The 17,334-nt window shown below is 36.6% G+C and overlaps 1 protein-coding gene across 2 annotated transcripts in view; it reads left to right on the top strand.

Moving 5' to 3' along the window:
* BBS12 (Bardet-Biedl syndrome 12) overlaps positions 1 to 8,369 on the top strand; it is a 71,246-nt gene extending 62,877 nt beyond the window's left edge. Inside the window, exon 3 of one of the 2 annotated variants that reach the window (XR_005790052.1) lies at positions 7,737 to 8,369. The gene's annotated coding sequence lies outside the window, so the exon portion shown is untranslated. Of the gene's footprint in view, positions 1 to 5,397; positions 5,523 to 7,736 lie in introns of those variants that run through there. The other variant, XR_005790050.1, reaches the window with a different exon arrangement.
* Positions 8,370 to 17,334: the final 8,965 nt, after the last annotated feature.

Raw genomic sequence — 17,334 nt, 5'->3', positions numbered from 1 at the left:
CCAGGTTTCCTACTCTTAGAATAAGAAGATACAAATATGGAAAGGGATAAAACTGAAATAAACCCTGTAGTTATAAAATTAGAATAAATATACCAGTGGTTTCGTGCTTTCCATAGCATGTGTGTATATGTGTGTGCACACACATATATGTAGACGTATATTTCCTAGCTCTCTCAGTTGAGAAGGCCTGAGAACAGTGTCATTGCAACACTGAGCATACCCAGTGTTTAGATCTCAGTTTCTAAATAATATTATCTATAAATAATAATAATAATAATAATAATAAAACAAAACCAACCAAAAAAAAAAAAAAGCAGAGGTCTTTGAAGATATATTTGATTCCAAGACTGGGGCAAGAAAAGGTAAGTCTGTAACATTTCATGTATGTAACAGAAAATAAAAAAGAGTTCAAAGATTGATAGGAATATATCAAAAACCATGAGTAACAGTGATGAGGTATAACTAGAAAGATGAGGCAACCATCCTCCCATCCCAGCTCCAACACGATGTGATACTATATAGGGTCTTATACTTTTTCCATAGTAGATAGAATATCAGCCAGTATTTCGCATGATACTTACACCACATTTTAAATGACTCTTCTACCATATACATGAAGAAACAATTCACACAAAAGTTATCAGTAAATTATGTACATGAGGTATTTTACCACAGCATATTTGTAACAGTGGGAAAACACCATCTAAATGGCCCGGAATAGTGGGTAGCGAAATGAGGTATACACATATCAACTTGATGACATTTAATTCTTAAAATATGAATTCTGTAAATAATGTAGAAAGATAGGAAATTATGATGGCAAGTAAGGAGAATAGAATATAAAAATATCCCTAGACCATGATTGCAAGAGTGCAAAGCATAAATAAACATTAGCCAATGAACAAAATAAGAAGGGAACACAAACGAGGATAACTGATGTCTGAGGCTAGGGGAATTTGGGTGAAGTCCTTTTTTGTATTCATTACTTTTGTTGTCATACAGTTGCTTAAGCAATAGATGAAATCAAAGGTCTAAAACAGAGAAACAAATGGGTGGAAGTAGAAGAGACAAACATTAGACAGCCCTTTAGGAATTTTGCTGTAGAAGGAAGCAGAAAATGGGTAGTATCTGAAAAGTGGTGTGGAGTCAAGGCAAGAGAGGGTCTTTTTTGAAGACAGGAAAAGGATCTATATATTTTTATGCTGATGGGAATAATCTAGTGAAAAGGAGGAAAAGTGATGCTGGTGAAAATTCCTTCAAGTAAGAGGAAATGTGACCCAAGGCTTAGGTGGGAGGGGGCAGAAGACAGGTCTGGGGCCAGATAGAGTGTATGAGAGCAGATATAGGTAGGTTGGTTATTTCGTGGTGGGAAGGTAAGGAATTATATTCTGATTGATTTCATCATCTTTGGTAAAATAAGAAACAAACAAGGTGTGAACTAAAAGTGGGGGTTGTTGGAAGTTCAAGAAAAAAGAAATGTTTAAATGGTCTTAGAGATTAAAAGAATTGATGGACCTATACAATATGGTTGGATTTCCTGACAACAGGAAATCCTGAGGGTCTACTTGAGGTTTGTGCAATAACAGATCTTATTGATCTACCCCATGCAAGATGACCTGCCTCAACTATATAATACCTCAAACACATAGTCTTTCTTTTTTTCTATGATTCTTAAAAAGTTCAGTTTCAGTATCATCAATTGCTATTATACTCCCTTTTCATTTTATGTGTGAACAGTGATGTTGAAAATACCCTGTGGACAGTAGTCTTGCATTGTTAGCTTACATTTATCTTTGAATGTGTTAATCTTAATATAAGAAGAGCTCTAGAAACATCAGAATGAGCTAACCCTAGGCACTGACTCCACCACCCATCAGAAGCCATGACCTGTGATTTATGGGTGTGAATTAGATCGTAGATTCTCCAGAGATTTGATACCCTTCAGCAACTGCAAAAAATAAAGAAATCTGTATCATATTGCTTTATATGAGTGATGTAGTTTTGTTTTGTTTTGTTTTGTTTTAATCTGATGGCTTTAAGTGAAGACAGGGCCACACAAATTGCATGACTAACCCCTCTCAAAAGTTAGATACTTTTTGCAGCCTACACACTGATGTCATTAAGAGTACTTAATACCAGTGATGTGGCTATGATTGCACACTGGAATTTATTCTACGTGGATCAGGAAATGGGGAAGAGAAATGAACAGGGAACTCTGAGGGGAAACAAACACTTTAGAAGAAAAAAATAAATTAAAATTAAGGCAAAATAATTGACCAAAAAAATTGGTCAAAGTATGTATGTATGTATGTATGTATGTATATATATGTGTATATATATATATATATACATATATATATATATTTAACTGATTTTGAAAAAGAGAGAGTGAGAGAGCACAAGCTCTCTATAGCCTATCTGGTAACAGACCAAACAGTGCTTTGAATTTGCTGTTTTGGGCACTTCTCAGATAACATTGAAATGATTGTGCCTCAGTACTTACCACACTTAAGACTAATGAATCAAAAAACAAAAAATATAAATGTTCAATAAACTCATGAAAAAAGTGTTCATTTTCTATAATAACTTTAAAAGCTCAAATTAAACCACCAGTGAACTGCTATTTTTTCCATGTCAAATAGTTCAATGATTGCATTTAAGATAATACCCGAGATAAAGAGAATGTAGAAAAAGGGGATTCTCACCATGCTTTTGGGAAAGGTACAAATTGACACAACTTTTCCAAACCAGCTTGATACAATGTACCCAAACTCTGAAAATATTCATTTATTCAAAGGTATTATTGAATGTTTCCTATATCAAGGGCTAGAAATCACATTCTATCAGTGAATAGACATTACATAAATAATTACAAGTTCAAGGAGTCTTGTGAAAGGAAATAAATGCAAGGAATTGATCCTAAGAAGTAACCAGAATTATGCAATAAAATATAATTTAAACAGTGAGAACTACCTAAATGTCTACAGTGGATTAAATAAATTTTGGTATACCCATGCAGTGGAATAATGTGGTGGCACTAAGAACAAACTTACAGGAAAATACTTAATGACATATAAAAATGTTCATAATACACTGGCAAATGAATAATAATGGTATAGAAGTGGGTTCAGTATGGCCCAGTTTTGAAAAACAAAGCCAAAAAAACCCAAAACATATCTCTATCCTTATCCATTTATCTAAGAAGGATGTCCCAGCAAAATGTTACTAAATGATAATTGCCGCAACAATATTTCCTTCTTTGTGTTTATTGTCATGAACATTCTTACTGTTGTAAAAATGATAATAATAAGTATATAATTGAACTCAAGATAACTGATATTTAAGAGAGAAGACTTAAGGAACATATTAATCAACCACCTTTCCAAATTATCTAAAATCTGTCCTAGTTTAAATTAGATCAACAGAATACAATGTTCCTGAAATACATTTTTGAATCCCCTACAGAAATGCTTTTACAGAGTTATGACTGAATGTCGAATTCTGCTTTATTAAGGCAATCTGAAGAACATTTTCTTAATCTTTGGTAAAATTACAGTTCACTTACATTGGCCCTTGTATTACTCACTGCTCATTTTATAAGACGCTGCTTAACAGGTTTGTAAAGAATTCATGCCAGTCAGGAACTTTTCAGTGATCTGTTATCAAACAGCACAAAGTTTAGAACACGTCTCGTTTTTTCTCATTACCTTGTCTGCAGGAAGATTAGAGATAATTCAGTGACTGATTAATGTAAAGATCTAGCTTCTGGTACAATTAGTTCTGCCTGCTTATTTTTATAATTTTGAACTCTTTGTCTTCAATAGACAAGTTACCTTAAACTGTTTTTCGAAATAGACACGCTAAGTAGAGAGATGCAGTACTGGAAATTAGTATTCTTTTGCTATTTGTGTATATGTGTAATGCGAAGGTTGTAAAATAGTTGTCTTTGTAATAGTCAAAATGTTTTTCCAAGTTTGTTTAGCCTTTTGCATGAGTAGTAAGTGCATTAACTTTAGCTCAGTCTTTTTGAGTTGCAGTGGTTCTAAATTGAATCTTCACTATAATTTCATTTCTCGATTAGTAAACTATTGGCCAAAACATTAGCTTTTCAGAAAGCATGATGTTCTCGAAAGTTTAAAATTAATGAAATACATTTTTTAAAAGTTTCTTGAGTTATTCTGAGAGAGAGAGAGAAAGTGGGGGAAGGGCAGAGAGAGAGAGGGAGAGAGAGAGAATCCCAAACAGGCCCTGTACTGTCAGCACAGAGCCCTACATGGGCGCTTGATCACGCAATGCATGAAATCATGATCTGAGCCGAAATCAAAACTCCGACGCATAACCCACTGAGCCATCTAGGCACCCCTAATGAAATACATTTTTAAATTTTTATTTTATTTTAATTCCAGTATAATTAACACACAGTGTTATAATAGTTTCAGGTATACAATATAGTGATTCAACAATTCTATACATTATCCAGTGCTCATCATGATTAAGTATACTCTTAATCCCCTTCACCTATAATGAAATATATTTTTATCATAGAAGAAATATTGACAAAACATTTGAAATTTTCAAGTCTAGTGAACTCCTGTCCCAGTTTTTCTTTTTCTTTTCCTTTCTTTTTTTCTTTCTCTCTCTTTTTTTTTAATCATTACTCATTCTTTCTGTATTAATTTTGTGAGAAGACCTTAACCTTAAGAATACTAATTTGAGATAAAATTTTGTACTCTCCCAGTGACTAGGGGCTGAGATGTTTAAATGACCTTTTTCATCCCAGGAGATGATTGCCTGTAGGTCAGACTTGAGGTCATTGCCTGGAGAGTTACAAAGTCATAGTTTTGGCTGAGGTTATAGTACACTTGGACTATAGACAAAGCTGATGCTTCCTCACTGATGAAAGAAAAAAATATTCAATCCTGTCCTCTGAACACAAATAAGAACTTCTATAATCGGCCAGTTTGGGTGGGTTGGAGTTTATAATATTTCTTTTTTTTTTTTTTAATTTTTTTTTTTCAACGTTTATTTCTTTTTGGGACAGAGAGAGACAGAGCATGAACGGGGGAGGGGCAGAGAGAGAGGGAGACACAGAATCGGAAACAGGCTCCAGGCTCCGAGCCATCAGCCCAGAGCCCGACGCGGGGCTCGAACTCACGGACCGCGAGATCGTGACCTGGCTGAAGTCGGACGCTTAACCGACTGCGCCACCCAGGCGCCCCGGAGTTTATAATATTTCTAAATCTGGTATGCATTGCTTTTTGACCATATGTGGTCAGGTTACAGTTAAATGTTTGGGAAGATTTCTGGGAAAATAAAAAGTATTTCCAAGGAAGGAGAAAGAATCTTTGAATTGTAAAGATGGAAGACCCCTACAGTGATCTTTTCTTTTGTATCCAGAAAGACTAACAAAGGAAGAGTCCTGAGTGGATACTCTATTTGGAGAACAGAAGGAAAAAGTGTTCCTGTAACTTCCTGTTGTAATGTACTCTAATTTTGTCTTTGAATAAAAGAACCTGATGCTACATGGGAATTTGCATGATTACCACAATACATGATTATGGTAATCAGAGTTGCCCAGTCTTGCAAACCATCTATCTTGTCAGTGTCCCTTTAAGATGTAAATTTCCAGATGTTATCTGTTACAGTTCAGAGGAATTGTAACCTCCAATCATCTGGTCATTAAATATCTACTCTTAAAGCCCAGTTATTTTAGTGTCTTTGGAGATTACTCGCCCTACTGATTTCTATTAACCGTGTGTTCTTATAGGGAGCTAGGGAGTGCAGACGTCACCAGGGAGCTGTGCCCTGGAATCCCACAGGTTATAGGTAGAGATGACTGACACACAGCATCTTTACATTCTGCACCCTGTGCATTTACTTTTTTTTTTTTAAAGGAATTTCATATCAAGTTATCATATTTTTCTTACTATATATATTCTAAAATATGTTATTTAAATGGGAAAAGGTAGTTACATGCATATGATTAAAAATCAAGTAGTACAAAAACAGGACAATTAAGAAGTCTTCTTTTGCAATTTCTAGTCCCCAGTTCTCCCCAGAGACAGACATTCCTGAAATACTCTATGCCTATAAAAGCATGTATGTTGTGGGTGCATGCATGTTTTCCTGTCTTTCCCATCGTGAAAATGAAAGCACGCTATACACATGGCAGCATATCTTATGTTTTTCACATTTTCTTTTTTTTTTTTTTATTTTTTTCAACGTTTATTTATTTTTGGGACAGAGCGAGACAGAGCATGAACGGGGGAGGGGCAGAGAGAGAGGGAGACACAGAATCGGAAGCAGGCTCCAGACTCTGAGCCATCAGCCCAGAGCCTGACGCGGGGCTCGAACACACTGACCGCGAGATCGTGACCTGGCTGAAGTCGGACGCTCAACCGACTGCGCCACCCGGGCGCCCCTGTTTTTCACATTTTCAATATACCTTGGAGATCATTCCATAGCCATACATATAGATTGACTTCATTTTTTAAAAATGTTTATTTATTTTTGAGAGAGAGAGAGAGAGAGAGAGAGAACACACACACACACACACACACACACACAGGGGAGGGGCAAAGAGAGAATCCAAAGAGGGTTCTGTGCTGACAGCAGAGAGCCTGATGTGGGACTGGAACTCACAAACCTTAAGATCATGACCTGAGCCAAAGTTGTATGCAAAAACGAATGAGCCACCCAGGAGCCCCTAGACTGACTTCATTTAAAAACAAAAAATAAACAACAAAAAACAAACTTAAGTAGTTCATTCCAGAATTGCATCTGGTAGTGATGGACTCTCAAAAAAAAATTATTAATGACTGTACTATAATTTCTTTTATAGGCCCCTATTGATAACCCTTTTTATTGCTTAATTCCAATCTTTTGCAACCAAGGGCAAAGCTAAAGTACATATGTTCATATATCTTTGGACACATATATGACTATGTGTATAGGATAAATTCCTAGAAAAGAAACTGCTGGGTTAAAAGGCATATGTGTTTCAAATATTGAATGCTATTGCCAATTTGATCTCCCACCAGCTGTGACAAGAGAGTGCCTGTTTCCTCCTACTCTCTAATGCTATATATTAAACATTCTGACTATGCCCATTTGAGAAGTAGAGCAATATATCTCATTCTTAATGTGCAATTCTTTTACTCGAATGTTTTATATTTCATTTATATATTTTAAAAGATTATATAGTTAGTATGTATTTATATATTTTATTTATATTTCTTTTTCTACGAACTACTTCATATTCCTTTGCCCATAATGAAGTTTTAATTTTTCTGAACTTAGGGGTTGAATTTGGGAAAGCAAAATCAAAGAGTTGATGAGAAGAGACTAGTCACTTGATTAACAGAGTCATATAGATGCCTGAAAACAGTGAATGACTATAGATTGGCTATTTAGTTAGAGTGACAATACAATATTTAAGAAAAAAAATCGCCAGGGGTGCCTGGGTGGCTCAGTCGGTTGAGTGTCTAATTCTTGATTTTGGCTCAGGTCATGATCCCAGGGTTGTGGGATCAAGTTCCATGTTGGGCCCTGCACTGAGTGTGGAGCCTGCTTGGGATTCTCTCTCTCTCACTCTGCCCCTCTTCCCTGCTTCTGCTTTCTCTTAAAAAAAAAAAAAAAAAAAGAATAAAAATTGCCAAATGTAACACAATTAAGCCTTGGCTATTTCAGGAATTTTGGGGTGTTTATTGTTTTATTATTTGTTTTTCAAAATCAAGGACATGAAGTCAACATAAAGCATGGAACATTATTCTGGTGAGATCAGAATCTTCTACCTGAGCATAGAAGGTAAACAATAACCTTTTTATTACCTCTTTGGAAATAAAATAGAGTGGCTCACTCTACTATATCACAGCTGATAGTCATAATGATGACTTGAGAAATGATAAAATTGTTTTTGGTGTACTAGGGTTTAGAATACATTCACTTCTGCATGTTAGTGAGATTTTCTAAGGAAATAAGTATAGTGTGATTGCATTAAAAAACAGCATATAGAGTTCCACAGTCATTGACCACATCCATATATAATGTAGATGAGGAGTAGTTTTCAAAAACAACTTTTTAAAATGATGTTAATGCATGCATTTATTTGTAAATATTTGTTCAGGTCCTGCTTAGTGCACAAGGCCCAAAGATACAGTAATATTTAGGGTAAAAAGATCCCTCCTATAAAGAATCTTGCATTTCTATTGGAGTGAAGGGACTGATAATAAATAAGAAAACAAGTAAATAAACAAGATGCAATTTTAGATTATAAGTTTTATGTGATAGTAAGTAGCCAGAGGTTATTTATATAAAATAAAAATAATTTGACCACCCAAAATAATCAGTACTAACATTTTATTAATTTATTTATTTTTAAAATTTTTTGTGTTTGTTTATTTTTCACAAAGAGAGACAGAGTGTGAGCAGGGGAGGGTCAGGGAGAGAGGAATCCAAAGCAGGCTCCAGCAGGCTGTCAGCACAGAGCCAGACACGCGGCTGGAACCCACGAACCGTGAGATCATGACACCTGAGCCGAAGTCGGCCAAACGACTGAGCCACCTAGGCGCCCCAGTACTAACATTTTAATATATCTCATTCTAATATGTATTTGGGAGTATCCATATAGTTACATGGAACACATTAGTTTGTATGAATATGATTTATTCAAATTAATTTGTTCACTTTTATTTAGATGATCTCTCATTTTTTTCTCCATTATTAATGAATGGTGTTATAATGAACACCAAGGCTGCCAACCATATACATAGATGATATTTTTCTTTAAATTTCTTGCACCAAAACTTGTTGGCTGAAATGAAATTTAATTTCAAAAATTGAAGGACTCAATGCACATACTTTTAAACAGCACTTCCAAAATGCTACAATAATTTATCCTCTATCAGTTCATGAAGTCTCCAGTTTGCCTCATCCTTGACAACTCTGGCTAATATCAATTCTTTTTTTCTTTCAATTTTAGGGGAGAAAATTTTCATTTTTATCCTAGCATGCATTTCTTTCTTTGTTCTAAGATATAATTTATATACCACGACATTCACCATTTTAAAGTTTACAATTCAATATGTTTTTAGGATATTCATAAAGTTGTGCAACTATCACCACTATAATTCCAGAGGTTTTTCATCACTCCAAACAATAACAACAAACCCATACCCATCAGCAGTCACTCCCCATTTCTCTCTTCTTCTAGTCTCTGGCAACTGCTAATTTGCTCTGTGTATCTGTGGATACACATATCCATAATATCTGGACATTTTGTATATATGATATCATACAATATGTGGTTGTTTCTTTTCTTTTTAAATTTTTTAATGTTTATTTATTTTTGAGAAAGAGAGAGATATAGAGTGCAAGTGAAGGAAGGGCAGAGAGAGAGCAAGACACAGAATCTGAAGCAGTCTCCAGGCTCCGAGCTGAGCTGTCAGCACAGACCTGACATGGGGCTCAAACCCACAAACTGCAAGATCATGACCTGAGCTGAAGTTGGATGTTAACTGAATAAGCCACCCAGGTACCCCAATATGTGGGCTTTTCTATTGGTTTTTTGGACGTAGCATAATGTTTTAGGGTCCATCCATGTTTTAGCATGTATCAGTACTTCACTTATTTTTATTGCCAAGTAATATTCCATTGTAGGAACATACCACATTTTGTTTTTCCATTCACTAGTTGATAGATATTTGCGTTGTTTCTACTTTTTTTTTTTTTTTTAACGTTTATTTATTTTTGGGACAGAGAGAGACAGAGCATGAACGGGGGAGGGGCAGAGAGAGAGGGAGACACAGAATCGGAAGCAGGCTCCAGGCTCTGAGCCATCAGCCCAGAGCCTGACGCGGGGCTCGAACACACTGACCATGAGATCGTGACCTGAGCCGAAGTCGGACGCTCAACCGACTGAGCCACCCAGGCGCCCCGGGTTGTTTCTACTTTTTGACTATTATAAATGATGCTGCTATAAACATTCATTGATTTATTTTTATGTGATATATGTTTTATGTGACCATATGTTTTCATTTCTTTTGTATATGTATGTACAAATGGAATTGCTAGGTTATATAGTGACTATGTTTGCTTTTTTGAGGAACTACCAGACTGTTTTCTATATCAGTTTTATGTTCCCATCAGCAATGTACAGAGGTTCCAATTGTTCCACAGCCTGACAACACTTGTTATTTTCTGTTTTTTAAAATTATAGCTATCTGGGGGTGCCTGAGTGGCTCAGTGGGTTGAGCGTTTGACTTCAGGGCAGGTCATGATCCCACGGTCCATGAGTTTGAGCCCCACATCGGGCTCTGTGCTAACAGCTCAGAGCCTGGAGCCTGGTTCAGATTCTGTGTCTCCCTCTCTCTCTGCCCTTCCCCCGCTCACATTCTGTCTCTCTCTCTCTCTCCTCAAAAATAAATAAACATTAAAAAAAATTTTAATTATACCTATCTGAATGGGTGTGAAGTGATATTTCATTGTGCTTTTGATTTGCAATTTCCTAATGACTGTGTTGACCATCTTTTCATGTACTTATTCACTATTCTATATATATATATTTTTTGAAAAATGTTTATTGAAATACTTTGCCTACTTTTAAGTTGGGTTGAGTTGTAAGAGCTTTTTATATGTTTTGGAGAGTAGATTCTCACCATACATGACTTACTAATACTTTTTCCTATTCTCTGGGCTCTTTTCATTGTCTCAATAGTGTAATGTGCAGAAGTTTTCAATTTGGATGGAGTACAATTTATCTGTTTTCTTTTGTTGGTTGTGTCTTTAGCGTCACATCTAAGAAATCATTGTTTAATCCAAGGTTGCAAAGATTTCACCTATGTTTTCTTCTAAGAATCTTATGGTTTTTTTTATTTTTATTTTTAATGTTTATTTATTTTTGAGAGAGAGACACACACACAAAGCATGAGCAGGGGAAGAACAGAGAGAGAAAGGGAGACACAGAATCTGAAGCAGGCTCCAGGCTCTGAGCTGTCAGCACAGAGCTCAACGTGGGGATTGAACTCATGAGCTATGAGATCATGACCTGAGTCAAATTTGGATGCTTAACTGACTGAGCCACCCAGGCGCCCCTAGAACTTCAACTATAATGTTAAGTAGAAGTGGCAAGAGTGAACATCTATGTTTTATTCCTGATCTTAGGAGGCAAGTTTTCTTTCTCTCTCTCTCTCTCTATTTTTTTTTTTTTTTTTTTTTTTTACCATTGTAAGTATTATGTTAGCTTTGAGTTTCTCATAAATGTCCTTATCAAGTTGAGGAAGTTCCCTTCTATTCCTAGTTTGTTGTTTTTTGTTTTTGTCATGAAAGGGTGTTGGATTATGTTAAATACTTTTTAAATGTCCATTGGGATGATCCTGGTTTTTTAACCTATATACTGTTCTGTTAATATGGTGTTTTACTTTGACTGATTTTCCTGTGTTTAACCAACCTTGCATTTCTGGAATAAATCCCACTTTGACATGATGTATGACTCTCTTTTTTTTTTTTTTTTTTTTTATGTTGCTAGATTCTGTTTGATAGTAATTTGTTGAGAATTTTTAATCTATATTGACAAGAAATGTTGGTCTATAGTTTTGTATTCTTGTGATGTCTTTCGTTTTGGTTTTACTATAATGCTAGCCTCTTGAATGAGTTAAAACGTATTACCTTCTTTTCTTTTTTGTTCTTGGAAGAATTTTTTTTTTAATGTTATATTTATTTGTGAGAGCAAGAGAGGCAGAGCATGAGCTGGGGAGGGACCGAGACAGGAGACACAGAATCCAAAATAGGCTCCAGGCTCTGAGCCATCAGCACAGAGCCCAATGCAGGGCTTGAACTCACAGACTGCAAGATCATGACCTGAGCCAAAGTTGGATGCTTAACTGACTGAGTCACCCAGGTGCCCCTGGAAGAATTTCTGAATTTGGTCCTGGGTTTTTCTTTGTGGGGAGTTTTATTACTTGACATGCATTTTTTATTGCTAGTGACACAAAAATTTTATTTTATTTTTATTTTTGTTGTTTCTACATTTTGTTTTTGTTTTTAATTTTAATTCCAGTACAGTTAACATACAGTGTTATATTTGTTTCAGGTAATAGCAATTCAACAATTCCATACATCACTCAGTGCTCATCATAAGTGCACTCCTTAATCCCCATCACATATTGACACTAACATTTTATTTAAAAAAATTTTTTTTAATTTTTATTTATTTTTGAGAGAGAGAGAGACACAGAGTGTGAGTAGGATAGGGTGAGAGAGGAAACACAGACTCCAAAGCAGGCTCCAGGCTCCAAGCTGTCAGCACAGACTGATGTGGGGCTTGAACCCACAAGCCATGAAATCAGACCTGACTGAACTGACTGACCCACCCAGGCACCCTGAAACTAACATTTTATTTTCAATGTTTATTTATTTATTTTGAGACAGAGAGAGCACATGTGCATGAGCAGGGGAGGAACAGAGAGAGAGGGAGAGAGAGAATCCTAAGCAGGCTCTGCACTGACAGTGCCAATGCGGGGCTTGGTCCCAAGACTGTGAGATCATAACCTGAGTGGAAATCAAGAAGAGTTGGATGCTTGAGTGCCTGATGGCTCATTCAGTTGGGTGTTCAACTTTAGCTCAGGTCATAATCTCATGGGTCTGGTTTGAGCCCCGCATCAGGCTCTGACAGCTCTGAGCCTGGAGCCTGTTTTGGATTCTGTGTCTCCATCTCTCTCTGTCCCTCCCCTGCTCATGCTCTGTCTCTCTCTTTCAAAAATAAACATTAAAAAATAATAATAATAATATAAATAAATAAATACATAAATAAAAGATTTGGACACTTAACTGACTGAGCTACCCAGGTGTCCCTTGACATGAACATTTTAAAAATATTGTTTTCATGGCAGCTCATTTATAATCATTTTAGATACCTCTGAAATTTTAATCCTTGTATTGATCTTTTGATCACTGCATGCATCAGTTTCAATGTCTTATATAAAATAGTTTTATACAGATATCCCCCACTTTTTGAAAGTTCTTATGCTACTTTGCTTTTGTGAAAGACCTACATTAGTACTTGTTTTTAGCAGCTAAACAGAATCTGAAGATGATTTTCACTTTCACGAAAAAAAGGTGAAAAGAGAAGATTGCACTCAGCATCCGTTTTGTAGCAAGCCATTATAGAAGCCGTGCAAACCCCCAGCAGCCAGAGTGGTACCATCAAGCTCCTTTCTTGGAAACTATAGTCAATATAGTTTCAGCAACAAGCTGCCATAGCTTTGAACTCTGTGAGCATCTGTGCTTTATCTCTGTTTATTTTGTGCATGTACTAGCAAAATGTGTCCTAGGGTATAAGAAAAGGCTTTAAATGTTTATTTTTTAGGTCTGGAAATACTCCAAAAATTTTCCACAATACATTAATAGTAATTGCTCCTTCACTTTACATCATTTTGACTTAATGAAAAGTTTCACAGGAATGGATTACTTTTGGATAGTGGTGGAAACCTATAATACATTTCAGTATCTATAGAGGGCAAGTTTCTCCTCATTACTCTTATTATTTTAAAGGATAATTTTTTAAAGATGTAAAATCAGGACTCTCATGTGGACAAAATGTGAATATTAACATTTCTATCTCATAAGAGATAGAGTTTATATTATCTCATTAATTAATGTGGAAACCAATAGGATGTGACAACAGGTTTGAAAGAAAATTCAATGAGTCACACATATCAAGGCAGAAGGAATGCTGAAATGAATTTACAAATACATTCCATAGGTAGAAGAGGTATTTTAATCAGAGTTCTCCAGAGATAAGAACCAATAAGATATATAGATATAGATGTATCAGAGATTTTTATAGGACTTGGCTTACATAGTCACAAAACCTGAGAAGTTTCATAGTCTGTCATCTGCAAGTTGAGGACTAGAAAATCTGGTGGTTTAGCTTCTTCTGAGTCTGAAGGCCTGAGAACAAGGAATTTCAATGTTTGAGAGCAGGAGATGGACGTCCCAGCTCGACGAGAGAGAGAGAGAGAGAGAGAGAGAGAGAGAGAGGGAGAGAGAGGGAGAGAGAGAGAGAATTCACCATTCCTTCACCTTTTTGTTCTATATGGCCATCAGTGGATTGGATGATGCCCACAGCATTATTGAGAGTGAATCTTCTCTAGTTGGCCTACTGATTCATATGTGAATCTCTTTTGGAAACACCCTCGAAAGACATGCCCCAAAACAATGTTTTACTAGCTATGCAGGCATACCTTAGCCTAGCCAAGCTGACCCGTGAAATTAACCATCACAGAAGGGAAATCAATGTTCATCCACTAGATATACTCCATTTGCATATTTTTTGGTTATTATTAGTCTGCCAGGGCTACCATAAAAAAAGACCCCAGACTGGGGCGCTTAAACAACAGAAATTTTATTTTCTCACAGTTCTGGAGGCTGGAAGTTCAAGATTAAGATCCTGCAGGTTTGGTTTCTGGTGATGCCTCTTTCCTTGACTTGCAGACAGAAAGAAGCCTTTTTGCTGTGTCCTCACATGTCTTTTGTCTCTGTGCACACTCCTGGTGTCTCTCCTCTGTATAAGGACACCAATCCTATTGGGTTAGGACCCCACGTTTAAAACTTCTTTTAATCTTAATTATCTCCTTAAAAGGCCCTATCTCCTTAAAAAGCCCAACCTCCACACTGGAGATTAAAGCTTCAACATAGGAATGTGGGGAGAGAGAGGGGCACAATTCAGTCCATGACAGTTATCTATAGTTTACAAGAGTTGTAAAGTTACTCAAAGACAATAAAACGTATAGAGACCTCATAAAATCAGATACCTACATGATGCCTAATTTTCCACTGAAGATATTTAGTAATCTTTTTAATACATTCAAAAGTCATTTACATTTTTTTCTCTATAATTAAAAGTATTTGCTATTCTTATGTTTATGTATCCAATTGAATTTTACAATACAGTTGTATAGTTTTCAAAATTATGCTTAAATCAGGACACTTGGGTGTCTCAGTTGGCTCAGCTCAGGTCATGATCTCATGGTTTGTGAATTTGAGTCCTGCATCAGGCTCTGTGCTGACACCTTGGAGACTGGAGCCTGCTTTGGATTCTGTGTCTCCCTCTCTCTCTGCTCCTCCCCTGCTCACTCTCTGTTTCTCTTTCCTTCAAAAATAAATTAACATTAAATTTTTTTTTAATTGGGCTAGAACTTAAACTATTGTGGTTTACAATTTTTAAACATGTGGGCGGAATTTTACATTGATATTTTACTATATGTTTCCATCCAGGAACATATAAACTCTCATTAAATCTTTGTACTTTTCATCATTTGGATTCTGCACCATTCTTTTTTTTTTTTTTTAATGTTTTCATGTTTATTTTTGAGAGAGAGAGACAGAGAGTATGAGGGAGGGGCGGGGGAGGGGGCAGGGACAGAGGATTCGAAACAGGATCTGTGCTGAGAGCAGACAGCCCAATGTGGGGCTCAAACTCACAAACGTGAGATCTTGACCTGAGCCAAAGTGGGACACGCTCAACCTACTGAGCCACCCAGATGTTCCTGAATAATTCTTAACTGCAAAGTAATTTACCTTGGTATTATGAGGGAAATTCCTCTTTCTTTTGTAGTTTTTAAATAGTTATCACTGGAACCTAGTGGTTTTTAAAAAGAATGAGTTTTGTACCCATCATCTTACATTAAAAAAATTTTTTATATTCATCCTTACAGCTGGGTAAATTGAGAATCTAAGTAATTTGAGTGCTCATGGTTCCAGTAAGAGCAAATTGATTGCTTCTAAGAATAGTGTGTCTGTCTCTGCATGTGTACAAGTGTGTGTTGTGAGAGGGCTGGGTAGGAAGTTGAGACAACTATCTTAAGGATGTCTTCTTGGAATTAACACTAGTTTGGATACCTAGATTCCCATAGCTGGATTAACCATTTCCTCTGATATTGTCTCTCCTGGTTTTGGAAGGAATTAGGAAACAAGGGGTTAACTGTACAGGTAATGAAGTTCCATGAGCTCCGTGGTCCATTAGCAAACAGATTACTTAATTGCATGTGGCTGTTGCCCAGATTTCAGGATACCACTGTTAAAAAAAGTTTTGACTTAAATTTATCACTTTGCTCTTGGGATACTCAGCTTTCTCTGACAGAGTTCAAGGCTTATTCAAATCTATTTATTTCAAAGTAATTGGCAACCTCATGAGTGCTATAGAAGGATTAACCATTCCCTAGGATACCTACAGAGATCATCTGGAGGGGGGTCATTAGTCCTAACTGATTTTTCAATGAAGTTAAAACCTGTCCATTTGGGAAGAGCAGTCAGAGAACATACAGCAGCCAAGAGAAGACTATGCCTGGTGTTAAAGCTCCAAAGAATCAATTCGTACTTCTTTCTATTTAACATTCTGGGAATGCATCTAGAATTAAAACCCTCATGGAGACTTATGAACAAATGCATTTGTCTTTTGATGCACTGATCTCTTGAAACCAAACATGTTCGTAAATAAACTACCATTTTCTCACATCTTCCTAGAAGCTTTCCCTAACCCCAGTCTACCCCCAAGCTGAATTACCCCTTGTCTGAAATCTTACACCTCATCTTACTCTTCTATGGCCTTGGCCCTTTCTGCCGGTATGGCATATGCGTTGTTCACGCTGCCCATAGTATCTCCCGCACAGTGCGGAGAAGATCCTGCTTGATTGGACGCCTCCCACTGCACTTACCTGAAAGCTTGGCATATGGTAGATGCTCAAGATTAAGACATTTTCTGGACGGATATTTTGCTAATCTGTAGTACCCGTTATATTCTACTGAAAATTACCAAAGTCCAATCAACTTCAATTTTGTAGTTTGGGATTTTTAGAAAACTACCCTCTTGCCAAGAAATACCTAACAATTTAACCAGGGCTATGCCAGTTTAGGAATAAGATATGAACACTGATGAGGTTTTGGGGTGAAAGTTGGAGGGGGGTGGGTGGGAGCTGACAGCCAAGACAGCATTCTTAAAGATGTCTTTGGTGCAAAAAGGTGATTTTATTAGAGCACGGGAATGTGACCCGAGGGCAGAAAGAGCTGCGCTGGGGTTGTGACAGGGAACTGATTATATACCCTAAGGTTGGGAAAGGGTCAGGGACAATGTAAGTCTTAAGGAATTTTGGAAGCAAGGTTTCCAGGACCTTGAGGGGCTAGCTTCTGTTAAGAAAACACCATTTATTACCACTTAGTAAAACCTGTCATGAGACCCTTCAGTTGTATATCAGGGGGCATAAGCTTGGAGCATGATTGCCAGCATATATCCTTTGGCAGTTGAGATAAAGTAAGTTTCCAAAGGATTTTTATTGGTTA

The sequence above is a fragment of the Herpailurus yagouaroundi genome, unplaced genomic scaffold, assembly GCF_014898765.1.
Source record: "Herpailurus yagouaroundi ecotype Mexico unplaced genomic scaffold, PumYag 28, whole genome shotgun sequence".
Taxonomy (NCBI): Eukaryota; Metazoa; Chordata; class Mammalia; order Carnivora; family Felidae; genus Herpailurus; species Herpailurus yagouaroundi.
This window is presented reverse-complemented; position numbering and strand designations above follow the sequence as displayed.